We start from the raw sequence: 13,235 nt of genomic DNA, 5'->3' as shown, positions 1-13,235 counted from the left end.
CCTCATGATGCATTTAAAGTACTTACAGGCTATATTAAATTATTTGTATCTTCTTTTTTCACCCTTTTATGACAAAGGTTATGTCAAAAACCTATGTGATGCACTTTTGAACAGTTTCATGTCCCTTTCCTTGCGCGTAAAACTTCACGAATCAGTCATTTATCACTTTCCACTTGGCCGATTATGAGCCAAATGACATCAAACCTCCTCCTGCTTTCTCCATCTCTATCCTGTCCGATACTGTGTCTTAATCTCACGCTACCGATCCGGACACACTCGTGCTCTTCGCGCCGAGCCCCGTGCACAAAAGTCAGTCTATAGAAGCGACGTCTTAACGCCATTTACCGGAGCCGATCGAAGCTAACCGGATCACGTTCTGCCACACGATAAAACAAAGTGTTCCAAGTGGGGGGAAAAGAAGAAAGCGCGGGAATGAGAGACTTTTATTAGTTCAGCCTTTACACCGCGCCGTGTTTACCGTCTGCGCTGCGCGTTTTATTGGCTCGCCCCATAATCACTTTTACGCGCAGTGTTGTCTTGGCGCGCCGCGTGTTCATCGTCTCCAATGAGATGCACGCGCGTTTCCCTTGACCCACCCGCTGAAGTGGCTCTCTCCCTCCCCCGTCAGGAAGTGTCATATCGGGAAACGTGGTGCTGGACTGTCACCCCCTCTCGCTTGATGAGGAAAAGTGAATCACTCGCATTTTCTCCTTGTTGCGTCGCATTTCGTCAACCCCTGTGATGCTTTACTTGTGCCAAACCCATCATCTCGGGCTCCCAGAGAGTGTGTGCATACCAGTGTGAAGTGCTCTGTAGTAGCCATATTTGAGACCTCGCATTTTCTGTCAGCCTGTCTTTCTTGCTTTCTCTCTCGCGCGCGCGCTCATTAAACGTCCCTCGCAAACGCGCACACACTCACTGATTCTCTCCCTGCAGTCTCCCTCTCCTCCTCCTGCTCCTTCTTCTTCCTCCGCGCCTCACGCTCCCCTTGCCCGTGGCTATATGATCGTGAAAAATGTGTTTACAAAACTCGCTCTCTCGCAGATCAAACCGTGCGGACGAATCAAAGAGTTTGGAGAGAGGAGAGAGAGGCAGAGACGAAGGAGAAGTGTGTGAAAGAAACGCAGCCGCGCGGAGTTGTGCATGGAGAGGCCTGTTCGTTTTTAAAATTCTCTGTGTGTTATTCTGCTCCTTCTGAACGCATGTGTGTTTGGATGTCTGCCTGCATCTCCTTTGGTAATACAATATCTTTAAGGCCCCCAAAACAACTATCTGTGTCTCACAGTTAAACATGGGATAATGCAATATTGATGTCTCCTTGTCTTTGCTATAACGCAATCCTGGACCCATTCTGGCTGGGATAGGCAGCTTGAGCCAATGGTGCTCTCAACTTAAAAGAATTACTGCGACCCTGTAATACATTTTGCATAGATGCTACACAAATGCCCAATCCCCAGAGGAATAAAGTAGCAGTAGTTAAACTGCTGCACATGATGAATGCTCATTGGATGGAAAAGCCTCTCCAGTTGCTCTGACATGAAGTTTAAATGTTTTTCTCATTGGGGAGATGTTTTTGTGTAAGATGTGTAAAATATTCTGGTTCTCTCGGCTCTTTTTGAAGTCAAATGTTTATATTATAAATATAACATAGCAAGTATGAAATGTGTTCCATATCATCCAACAACACGCAGTGGAAGAGGTTCAGTGATTTTTTAACTTATAGTATGCCCAATGCTTATTGACTGCCATTCATTTATTTTTATTTTTTTAAATATACTCAACTGAACAGTTGAGTATAGTTGACAGTCCAAGTCTTTCTATGGTAATTTCTTATAATGGGAGACTTAAATGGTTGGAGATATTTACAGTATGTCTTTAAATGATATGTAATGATATGTTCAGATAGAAGCTGTTACTCACAAGGTCTATGACAAATGTCCTCCTTTTCAAAATAGTGATTGGAACATCCAGCTCCATTACACATGAGATTGTATTGGCAATATTATAATACAGATTAAAGGTCGTATCATAAGAAGTCCACTCTACACTACATTTTCACCACTTTTCTGTATATTTCTAAAGCATTAACATGCCCCTATTGAATAGTTGCCTCTGTAGCTGTTCCTCAGCTGTGTCACCACCATAATTGGAGGTATCCACCACAGGGCATGTGGACTCAAGCCCCTGAGGACACTTGGTTACCAATAAGCAGTTTTAACATTGCCATTTAAAGTATAGCTGAGTCCAAGCATTTGATTTGAGGCACTGCCAACATAGATGTTGGGGACACTGGATAGTGGAGTGTCAGGAGCTGAAGTGAGTAGAGGAGGGGCAGACAGACAGTCCGGGGGAGCGATTATAGCAGGGTTTATGTATGAGCTATTGATTGAGTCGGTGGTGACTTCTTGAGTGGTTAATTCGGGAAGTGAGAGCGATAGAGAGAGTAACTCACTGACCAGAGGGAGGGGTGCAGGGCTAAAGAGGGGGATCGAGTGTCATGGGGATGTGTGCAGACACAGGGAAGCAAGTGCATTTCCCTCTGCTCTAAAGTGATAGGCAAAACAGACTCTATTGCATCCTAAAATACAATTGCCAAGGTGTAAATATCATTCCAAGCAGTCAAGTTTTGGTTACATTATTCACAATAAATGTGTAATGATATTTTCATCAACAGCAGATATTGACAACAGGCATTTGTAGGCACTATGCTTGTTAGTACCTCACATTAGCAAAACGAGTTTATAGCCCAAAGCTTATAGCTTAATGCTAAAAGTTTAGTTGACTTAGGCCACACGTCATTTTGTCCCCTATATGCATTTTATATTGAAATAAATGCAAGTGGTGGCTTAAACAGCATTTCCCCCAATGGAAACTCAACAGTCCACAAAAAGTAAATTATATTTTTTGCATTTTTGTCAGTCCCCTTGAGTTAAGCTACTACACACTCATCACGTTCTGAACAGTCATGAATTTGGGCATCATCAAGTTATGGAACCCTGGACCATATTTATAGGCCTAGACCTGGACCATATCGAACTAATAGGCTAGGCTATAATTGGAATTAAATAAACGTTATAAACGTTTCCTTATCAACAACATTTAATTATGTATCATATATTTGTTGTGTGATGTGTGATGACTTCACTGTTATTAAAAATATTTTGGCATCCTAGGCCTGCTGCCTGGCTGTGATCTGCGTAATATGGGCCTCGCCCCACAGTTTGGACACTCATTTAGCCCGATACTTTCCTATTGCCAATTTAACTTGAACTTGAGTGCGCAATTGGCCGGGCCTAACCACCTCTGCTCGCAGGATATCCTATAGTCAAATAGTTAAAAGCTGCCTGCTGTGTGCGCGTGTCGGCCCTAATGAGTGTTTGCGTACGCATGCGTCATGTGCGTGCGTGAAGGTCAGCTCGCCGGCGCAGTTTCTTTTCCTATTCCTCTTCCCTCTCGCGCAGGTTTTGATCTCTCAGCCGCGAGATCAAAGGCGTTCTCTGGCTATTAGTCAGCGCGAGCCATTGATCCCCCATCGATCCACGCGAGACACAGCCGCCCAGTGAACACCGCGCCGGGCTCCCCAAAGCTCCTCCCGCGCCTCGCTCCGGGAGAGGCACAACAGCGGAGAGGGAGGTGTGTGCGCCTCGCTCGGTGTTTCTACTGGCGCGGGTAGAGCCAAACTCCAGCGTTTTCTTTGCCGCGGGACATGAAACAATGAGGCTCGAGCCGGTTTTAATAAAGCGCGCTTTCCCTCCTTTCAACTCTGGCGCGAGGCGGACGAGCCGGCAGCGGAGAACGATCGATAATTAATGACGATGAATAATTTAACCCTATCGATTGATACTTTTTCTTCATCCTTTTCCCCTTCTTTTCCTTATTTTCTTACGACAGTCCATATCATACTAATAGCTTGCTTTAGCATCTCCATTCAGCTCAACGCTATAAACTTGTTGGATTTCTTCACCTTTCATCAAAGTCCACCTCGTTTCCTTATTTATCACAAGTTACAGGGTCTTGCGCTTTGTACATCGTTGAAGCTTCAAAACTAAAGTGGAGTTAATAATCAGCAAACAGAATACCAATTCTCAGCTTTTTTTAGGTTTCAACTTTACAAGCCATTTAACACTCAAGGGTTCAAGTGTCCTAATGCCATCCATTTATTTACAACAGTGCGTGTTAGGTGTTAACATTTCCTTATGGATTCGGAAGTCAATATATAAAAAAAAAATGTTGCCCTGCAGTCTAAACTTCACAGAGTTTAAAATCGGTGGACCATTGTGAGGAATAATAATAAAAATAAATACTTTTTTAAATGTCAGGCCACATGCAGAAGTTAAAGTTTGCTTGAAACACATACGCTATGCTATATACTTTCTAGTTGAATAGTGCCATGTATCACCTCGAGTTAGTCATAATTAATTGCATATCGACTGGTTTAAGAGTTTCACGTGTCAGTCTGTCAATGGCAGAATATGCCCTTTGTGCCTTTCCAAAGATATAAACTGTAATGCCTAAAGTCAGAGAAACCCAAAACACAAAGTATTTCGTATAAATATAAAGCATTTTGATTTTTAGTTCAAAATCATTCTGTGGAAATGTAAAGTATAACATTTAACAGGCACAACTAACCACAACTATAATGACAAAATGCATCCCTGTTACACCACAAAAAATAGGGTAACTATGTGTTGACTTTTGGACGGACAGGATCTCCTCTAGTCCTGCAGATCACCCCTCCTTCCTCTCGTTGTGCAGTTTCTCCTCTCCTTGCTCTAACAAACCCATCGCCGAGTCCCTCTGTTCTCGCACCCCGAGGCTGACCAGTGTGTCAGAGCTAACCAGGGAGAGGAACAGAGACGCTCCAGCACGGGATTTTTCAGGGGCAACTATAAAAAAAAAAGGAAGATGAGACACATGTAGTGAGTCTTTTTCATCTGCTGCAGAGGCCAGACTCTTCATGGCTCTCATTTCTTCTATCTTTTTATATCATAGGCCATCACTCTTTCCTTCTTTAGACAGAGCTGGAGACATAATGTTGCCTGAATGTCAGCCGCCCCCCTCCTCTAACCCCGCACGCAGTCACCCTGCAAAATGTAAAAGTGAGCTGCTGCTACAGCGTGCTGCTCTTCACTGCTGACAGTGGCCTACTAACCTCGCCTTCACAGCTCCAAATAAAGTACTGTAAAAACAATAAGAACTCAAATGTGTCTATTTCTGACAAGTCACTTTACATTTGGATTCATTGCTCACACTGTAAAAGTTTCCGCTTCATGTGCCTCCTCTGAGTGATAGGAAGTACCAAGGCAAAATGCATTGGAACATTCTTTTCTAAAATAAAAAAGTAAATACCACTGTAAAACATATAATGGCCTATTGTTTAGATGTTGTCCTAAATGGCGCTTAACTTTGTCAAGAGTGTTTAAAGCCTTCAATTTCAATAAACTCTAAGATTTCTTCTTTTTGTTTTAATCAGCTATTTTTGCTGTTTTTTTAAGGTTTTTAGACAATATTCTTGATAGTTATTTCTTGATTTGACCTTTTTGTGTGGGATGTACTTGCCATGTTTCGGCGGCTGTGAGCACCTTCAGAACAGTCTGATCTTGGTGACATGGGACAGATCAGCTGTTTTTACTTCTTGAGCCGTGGTCAGTCGACACGACCTTCCGGCTCCTACTGCCCAGTGGTCCTTGGAGACGAGTGTCCTGTGTGTGAGGAACATTCCTTCATCACTGGTACCTTCTTGATCCAGCGTTTGACCTTGATGGTGGCAGCTCCTTTGACCCGAGTCCCATCCCAGTCCATGTGGTAGAGATGGTTAATCCTTTTGTACTGGTCTGATATGGCACTTCTGAAGATGGTTCGCAGCTAGCAGCAGAAACATGTCAAGATAAATACACCTTGCTAAGAAAATGTCAGCCTATAGTATCTATCAATATTTAGGCCTATAGTATCTTTTGCGCACTGTGAATATGAACTTTGCCAAAATGAAATTATATTATTGATATTCTAATTTTGGATATCTCCAGAGAGAGAGAGAGAGAGAGAGAGAGAGAGAGAGAGAGAGAGAGAGAGAGAGAGAGAGAGAGAGAGAGAGAGAGAGAGAGAGAGAGAGAGAGAGAGAGAGAGAGACTTGCCAAATCCATCTGTGTTTGATTTGCTATGACAACCTTCTACCAGGGAATCCAAAATAGAGGGGAAAAAGTTCCAAGCTGAAGAATAGCAAAAGCGGGGTATTGAGGATGTCCCCCAACATAAAGGCTTCACTTTTAAAAGAAGAGCATTGGGGGGAATAGGTGCTGGGAGAGACGAAATATCAAAGTTGTATAAATACATTTTAGAAAAAGAAAAAAACATGCTGCTTTCCAAGGTAACCGTTTACTCAGACTTTCAAACCTTGACAGGATCCTTTTTTTCTCTAACAAAAACTCCACTCATCTCCCAGGCCTGACCTCCTCTGTAAACGTGAGGCTGTCCGTCCTTGTACTTGTACAAAGAGAAACCTGTCCCTAAAACATCCTACAGCAGCGCCTCACTGATGATCAAACGACTCTTGACTCCTGCGCTCACCAGAGACTTTGTAGCGGGCTGAGTGTGCGCTGAGGTAGGCCTTGTGTGTGGGAGCAGCTTCTCTTTGAGCTCTCAGTGTGCTATTATCATAGTATTTACGGTAGCTCAATACTTCTGTTGTAGATGCTGCGGTCGGTGTCATCCATCTTCCACGTCGCGTTGGCCTCTTTGTGCGAGACTTAGCTTTTGTTTATGTGCCTGAAAATGAAGAGTTGTTGTGGTTATTATGTGCTGTTATCAGTGCACCAGAATCTTTCTCTTTGGTAAACTAATTGCTGTTTCACTCTAAGAAGAAGGTCTGTATTGATTTGGTCAATAAATAGGCTCCATAGATATCTTATTTGGTAGGCAACCAATAGTCAGTACCTTTATCTGAGAGATCCAACTTTACTATTCTTTGTACCCTAAGCATGGCTGGAGCAGATAGACACATGCAGCCAATCCTCAGGGCATTTTAGTCCATAAGTATTTATCACTTTGTTTTTGAGTTTGTGTTTGTAAAAAAGAACGTTTTTGGGGATCTGAGGCGGGTGCAAGTTATTTCAGTTCAGTCTTTGACTGTCATCCATCTCTTTATTACGCTTTTTTTTTTTTTGCTGCAGCCAAAAGTACATTTCACAGGTATCCATCTATCATTTTCATTGCTGGAGTTTTATATCCGAAATACATAGTTTGAAGTCAAATCAAATATCTGTGTTGAAGACAGTCCACAGTGCCACATTAACATACTATTGCATAGTATTCCATAGGGATGAGCTATTGACTGCACAGTTTATACAACAAGTAGTTCAACAGAATTTCCTTATTTATATATTTATTGTTTTCATTTTCAAACCTTTTTAAAACACAAGAAACAGAATAAGACCAGAGAGAACATAGAAAAAACACAAAAAAGACATCCAGACAAAACTATGGCACACCAAGTCCAAAACAAACCATTTAGTCCAGAGTCTGTGAAACTTGTCCAAAGGTGATTTTTTTTTTTCCATTTACCATATGTCCAGAATAATGTCCGTCCAGTCCTTGAGCATTGGCACAGGTCTGAAATCGAGTGGGATGATGATGTCAAAAACTGTAGCACTTTATTGATCTCAGTCCAATATTTTTGAGCAACAGGACAGTCCTAAAACACATAATGGTTTGCCACCACAGTTTCTCCAACAGTTAAAATTTCCTTGTGAATAATTATCACTTTGACATGGCGTTATGAAAAAAATTCCCCTTTGAATTCCCTCCAAACATGTGAGTTTGTGGTTCTTCTCTGAGATATACATATATTCACCCATTCTTCATCAGTCAAAATAAAATTACCCTCTCTTTCCCATTTATTTTTAATCGAATCATCAGAGTGGCTGTCCAAAATGTTAATACATTTATATGATTTAAATCTTTATTCCCCTCGAAGTCCAATGGTTACAGTGGTTGTTGCTCAGTTTAATTTCTTGGTTGTAATAACACCATATTTGTAAATACCCATAAAAGTCCTGTTTCTCTAAGTCAAAGGGGTCTTTCTAAGTTTAATTGGGTTTCTTGTACGTATATAAAATACATTTTCTTTCTATCTTTGACCGTTTAATTGGACCCAATATTTTAAAAAAAAATGTGCCTGTTGTGGCTGTCAAGTTAGTTAGTCTTGGATTTTAAATCACGCATTTCCGCCAGGGCGGCATCTATCTTTGTGTCTGCTGCCTTTGTAATCTTATCAACTATCTCCCGCAAAGCCACCATAATCACTGGGTCTATCCCGCTCCTGGTCTCCTCCGTTGTAGCGCCTGGCCCGCACCCAGTGTGTGAAGGCAGGGGTTGTCGCGGCAGGACCAGTTAGCTTAGCTGTAGGATTGGCTAGCCTGGCTCTCCGTGGCGTTGGTCTTCTTGTTCAGTTTACTAAAATAAATGTCCAAACATTATATGTCTGCTCCCACGCAGAAAAATCAAATCTCCCCAGGTGAACTCATAATATAAACGGATAAATCCAACATACTCAACTCCAGCCCGACATACCCGACTAAGCAAGGCGGAAGTCTTATTTTTCACATTTATCGTTGATATACCCAGTAGAATTGTTGTTGAGTGTTGCCAACATTTTACAACCCCGAAAACCATTACACTCAAAAAGTCTTGATTTAGTGCCAAGAAAAATAAAGAAAATAAAAATTGAAAAAATAATATTTTAAATGTAAATATTTTCATAAAAGTTAGTGTAATTCCTCGTTCTTCTTTTTAGACAATTCATGTGGCCTAAATTAAAGTGGGATGTTCTCTAAATAAGTGGAACAAAAGGCCAGGGGCCTAAATGACACAAGTGAACACCCTACCAACTAGGATCTCACGATTATTAGGTTAATCGATAATCGTGATTATTCAGGTCACAATATAATCATAAGAGCACATGTCACAGTAACATGTCAGACCACGGGAATGAAAGAAAATTCAAGATTTCACTGTTGTTTGGTCACAGTCTCAATAAGCGTGAATAATCGTAAAAAAGGGATGTTTTACCTCACAATAATCGTAACACTGCAATTTGATATTGTGACGTGTGAGTGAGTGGAGGTTGTCGAATATTTTGTTGGTGCAGATTGGCAGCCATGATTCAGTCGACCCCAGGGCAGCTGTGGTTTCAGTAGTCACTTACCAGCCAGTGAGGTTAAGGGCCAATGTTGCACTTTGCAATCTTGTCAAGTGTGATATAAATCCAAACCATTCTGCTTTTTTTACATACAAGCTTTCATTTAATCTGTGCTATGGCTTATATAAATTTGTTGTCAATTTGGACAACTGGCGGAATCTCCCTTTGAGCTGGGAATCTAACTTGCATTGCAATATTGGACACATGTCAAAATTTGAATATATCATTATAGTTATTATCTGTCATTTTGTTCGCATATAAACCTCCAAGACCTCTTGACAGCACCATCAGCCTTTGCTGCACCTCCTAAAGGTTAAGGCAGAAATGTACTTAGCTTCTAATTAAGCTAGTAAATTGTGACTATAAACTCATCTTAGCATTTACCTGCGTGTTTGTGATGGTTGTGTTTACTGTGCCTGCTCACTCTATCACAATCTGCCAGTGCTCATATCTGACAGCAGTGCATGCATGTGCGTGCACAAGTGTGTAGTGTATTCCCAGGACTGCTAGTTATAATGTTTCTGGGGGTGATGGGGGGAACTTGAAAGCCCTGCGCTGCCCAAATCAAAACTAACAAGGAAATGATGGGGGCTCCTTTATCTCCTCTCTGGCCTGGGGGTCCGAAAAGGGCGAGCATGCAGAGAGCAAAAACTATGGAGCGGGAGGGGTGGGAGAGAGAGAGAGAAGATGAGCAAGCGAGTAACGGAAAGAGGAGGGGTGCGGCCCTGCTCAGCCCGGCTTCCTCTTTGATTTGTAAAAAATGTATTACCTCCGAAATCAAACGGAAAATTACTGCGCCAAAGAAGCAAAACACACTGAGCAGCAGTGAGCAATGAGAGGCAGAGGTGCGGATGTGGGCAGGGCTGACGAAAGCAGTAGTAGTAGTAGTAGTAGTAGGTTTGTGAGTAGGAAGCAGGTGGGCAATAGGAAAGAGAGCTTCACCTGTTGGGGTTGAAAACTATCTGTAGATTGTTGGCAGTGCGTAGGCGTTTCAGCAATGATAGACCCTGATATATGTTTGTAAATAGGATCCTCAGAGGCTGACTTACTCACTGTGGACCAGGAGAGAATGAATGAAACAGACTAAGCACTACTGATGACCTGCAGCCCATAGGGAAGAGAAATGTATGGATTACTACCTCAAAAACAAAGAAAGCATCATAACTGCACCAGATGAGGACAAAAGATGATGGAACTGTATTCTCCAAAGCAAGAAGAAGGCTTGTGTTATTTCAGTTTAGGTGGAAGTAGGACGTTTCAGTGTTACGATTATTGTGAGTAGAAATATCACAATGTAACAATTATTCACTATTATCGACACATAACAAAACAAAAGTGAAATCCTGAATTTGATTTCATTCTAGCTAGCTTTATGAAATCAAACCTTCTGAATGCAAAAATAAAGTTATTATAATATGCAACATACAAAGAACTATACATTTAGGTGTATTGGTTTGGAGAATTTATTTATCTTCTAAAATGTGTTTTATTTGTTACAATTACGATTATCGACTAACTGAATACCTTGAAATCCCTAAACTGGAATTCGACATCAAGGTGTGGATTGAATTAGAAGGTAGCATTTGGGTGGGAGTCTTACATGTTCCTTATTGGCTTTGATATTGTTACAGATATTATAGTCTTAATAAAGACAACATGTTTATACAACCAGTAAGCTGTAGCATGTACTGCAAATCTTCAACTTCACTTCTGAAGACACAGCGGTTTATGAAAGATTGATGAAAGCCTGACTGCCAATCCAACCAACACGTTAAGCGTTTTACTCAGGGACACAACGGCAGTATGATCTGGAAAAGGGAAATAAACCAGTTACCCGTTTGAAAGGATGACAGCTGCACTCGAGTAGAGCAGCAAGATGAATCGCAATCGAATAGAATCGCAATTTAGCACATTTTTAAGTAACCATAATTTCCTTTATTCTGCATAGAAGCTGCTAACTGTACTTTAGATCTGTACAGACACATTCTGAACTACATGTTTTGTCATATTTCAGTCTTTTTGTAAATTCTCCGAGATGGATTTAAAATGTTAACTTTGAACAGAATCTGATTATTGCTACACAAATTGCAAATCTAGTCCAGTTTCTCTCAAATCTATCCTTGGGTTTCAGAATGAGGGAGAAAAAAATTGCCCAAGCAAATTGGCTATGTAAAACAAGATATCATATCTTTTGAATGGGGAAAAGTAGCCTATTCAAATTGCCATCTATAACTGAAGCTGAAAAAGAAGCTGAATCCCATGCATATCAGATCAATGGTGAAGTATTATGCAATTTAGAGTTAACGGCACTGCCTCATATCAAGCTGTCCAATTGCAAACTCAAAATTGTAACAAAAACCAATCCATTATGGCAAGGCAACAGTTAAGAACAGAAATAAACTATAATCCTATAAGTGCAAATGTCGGCCATATCACAGAGCAATGCCAGTGCTCCATTTGAAGGCAGAAAAGAGGGTTTGAAAACAAGAAAGATGAAGAGGAGAGGGTGGAGAAGGCGTGAGGGGTTACAATCCAAAGTCTGTGAGGAGGGCGAGCGTGAAAGTGAGACAGAGAGAGAGAGAAATGCCTGGAGTTAGCAATAATAATTTATACAAACACACCTCAATAATTCACGTTCCATTTCAATGCTGCAGGGAAAATCCAAAATTCACAGAGCATAATTAAATAGAGGCAGAAGAGGAGGCTGAGGTAGTGAGGCCGGCATTAGACAGCAGTGTAACGGCAGGGCATCGCTTCCATCTGAGCGTTGTAAAACAAGACCAGATAAAATGGGATTTCCAATAGACTAGACTGTCACGCGGACACAGAAGGGAGCTAATCCTGTCAGAAGATGTCTATATGCATAAACTAGGGAAAGACACTTGTTTAATGAGGAGGAGACTAAATATGAGCTTTGAAACTGCCACCAACTTTACTTTCAACACTTTCAACAGATTTTCACTCTGGATAAGACGATAAAAGTAGGATTACTCATGATTAAAGGTGCAGTATGAAACATTTATGTTGGAGGGTCTGCCACCTGATTGTCTGCATGGAAACTAACCCTGTGTTCACCATCGAAAGAAAGAACGATGCACAGATGCTCTGTCGACTAAAGGGGACATGGCCTGGCACTGGCAAATCCCCTAAAATTATCACTGGCAAAAATAAGGGAATTTATGACAAAACAAGTGCTAGAAAACCGCGTATTTAATAATAATAATTTAAAAATAAAAACATGATTTGCTTTCAAAACTCCAATGAATGACTTCCATGCCATCTCCTTTCTGTTGTTGTCCAAATAAAACCTTATCACCAGGTCACTAATATGCCGATTCCAATCAGAATCCGGACCCAAGCAACGTCTCATCTGGACCCAAACCTCTGTAACAAAACCTTTTGAGTCAACCCGCATTCATGGAGAAGGAGTGGTGCAGCCTCCTTGTGTCAGAGATGAGCGTATTTGAAGAAATAGTTAAAAAGGAAAAGGGAGTCCACACCTTTCCTTCATTTCCCCTCTCGCTCCAAACACACAGGAGCCCAGCACAGAAAGAACAGAGCAGACGTGGAGGAAGGCAGACACAGGTGAGGTGTGTTATATTACAATCTGACACACGAAACAAAAGACCATGGTCACCGTCAGCCTTTGATGAGCCGGCCCAACTCATCCTGCTATGAAATGATCCCCTCTTGGCCCAACCCGCACCATGAGCTGGCTGCTCGCGCATCACCGTGTGTCAGATCACAACACAGTGTGAGAATGATTTTACAGCGCGGGAGATCAGTTGTGATCAGTTGTCTGTTTTATTCTGACTTAAAAAGAAAGAAGCACGGCTCTGACTGATGAGAGAGTTTTATATAATATAAAACTAGCATAAAATAAACGCAGTGATGTTCTGGACGTTGGCTTGTGGAAATGTTCTTAAACTGGACCTGATTGAAAGTTTACTAGTGACGGCTGCCTTAAACCAATCAAATAATTAGTCAACTAATGAAAATCTTATTTTACTAAGACAGCATCGACTGATTAATCAACGAA

At 41.4% G+C, this 13,235-nt stretch overlaps 1 protein-coding gene across 4 annotated transcripts in view; it reads left to right on the top strand.

Moving 5' to 3' along the window:
- The window catches only part of erfl1 (Ets2 repressor factor like 1), a 43,936-nt gene that overhangs the window by 15,893 nt on the left and 14,808 nt on the right, over positions 1-13,235 (top strand). The gene's annotated exons all lie outside the window — the stretch shown is intronic.

This window comes from Eucyclogobius newberryi, unplaced genomic scaffold (assembly GCF_026437365.1).
Source record: "Eucyclogobius newberryi isolate DKJ021-1_F unplaced genomic scaffold, fEucNew1.0.hap1 SCAF_3, whole genome shotgun sequence".
In the NCBI taxonomy this organism is placed as follows: domain Eukaryota; kingdom Metazoa; phylum Chordata; class Actinopteri; order Gobiiformes; family Gobiidae; genus Eucyclogobius; species Eucyclogobius newberryi.
The sequence above is the reverse complement of the archived record's forward strand: the minus strand, read 5'-3'. Positions and strand labels throughout refer to the sequence as shown.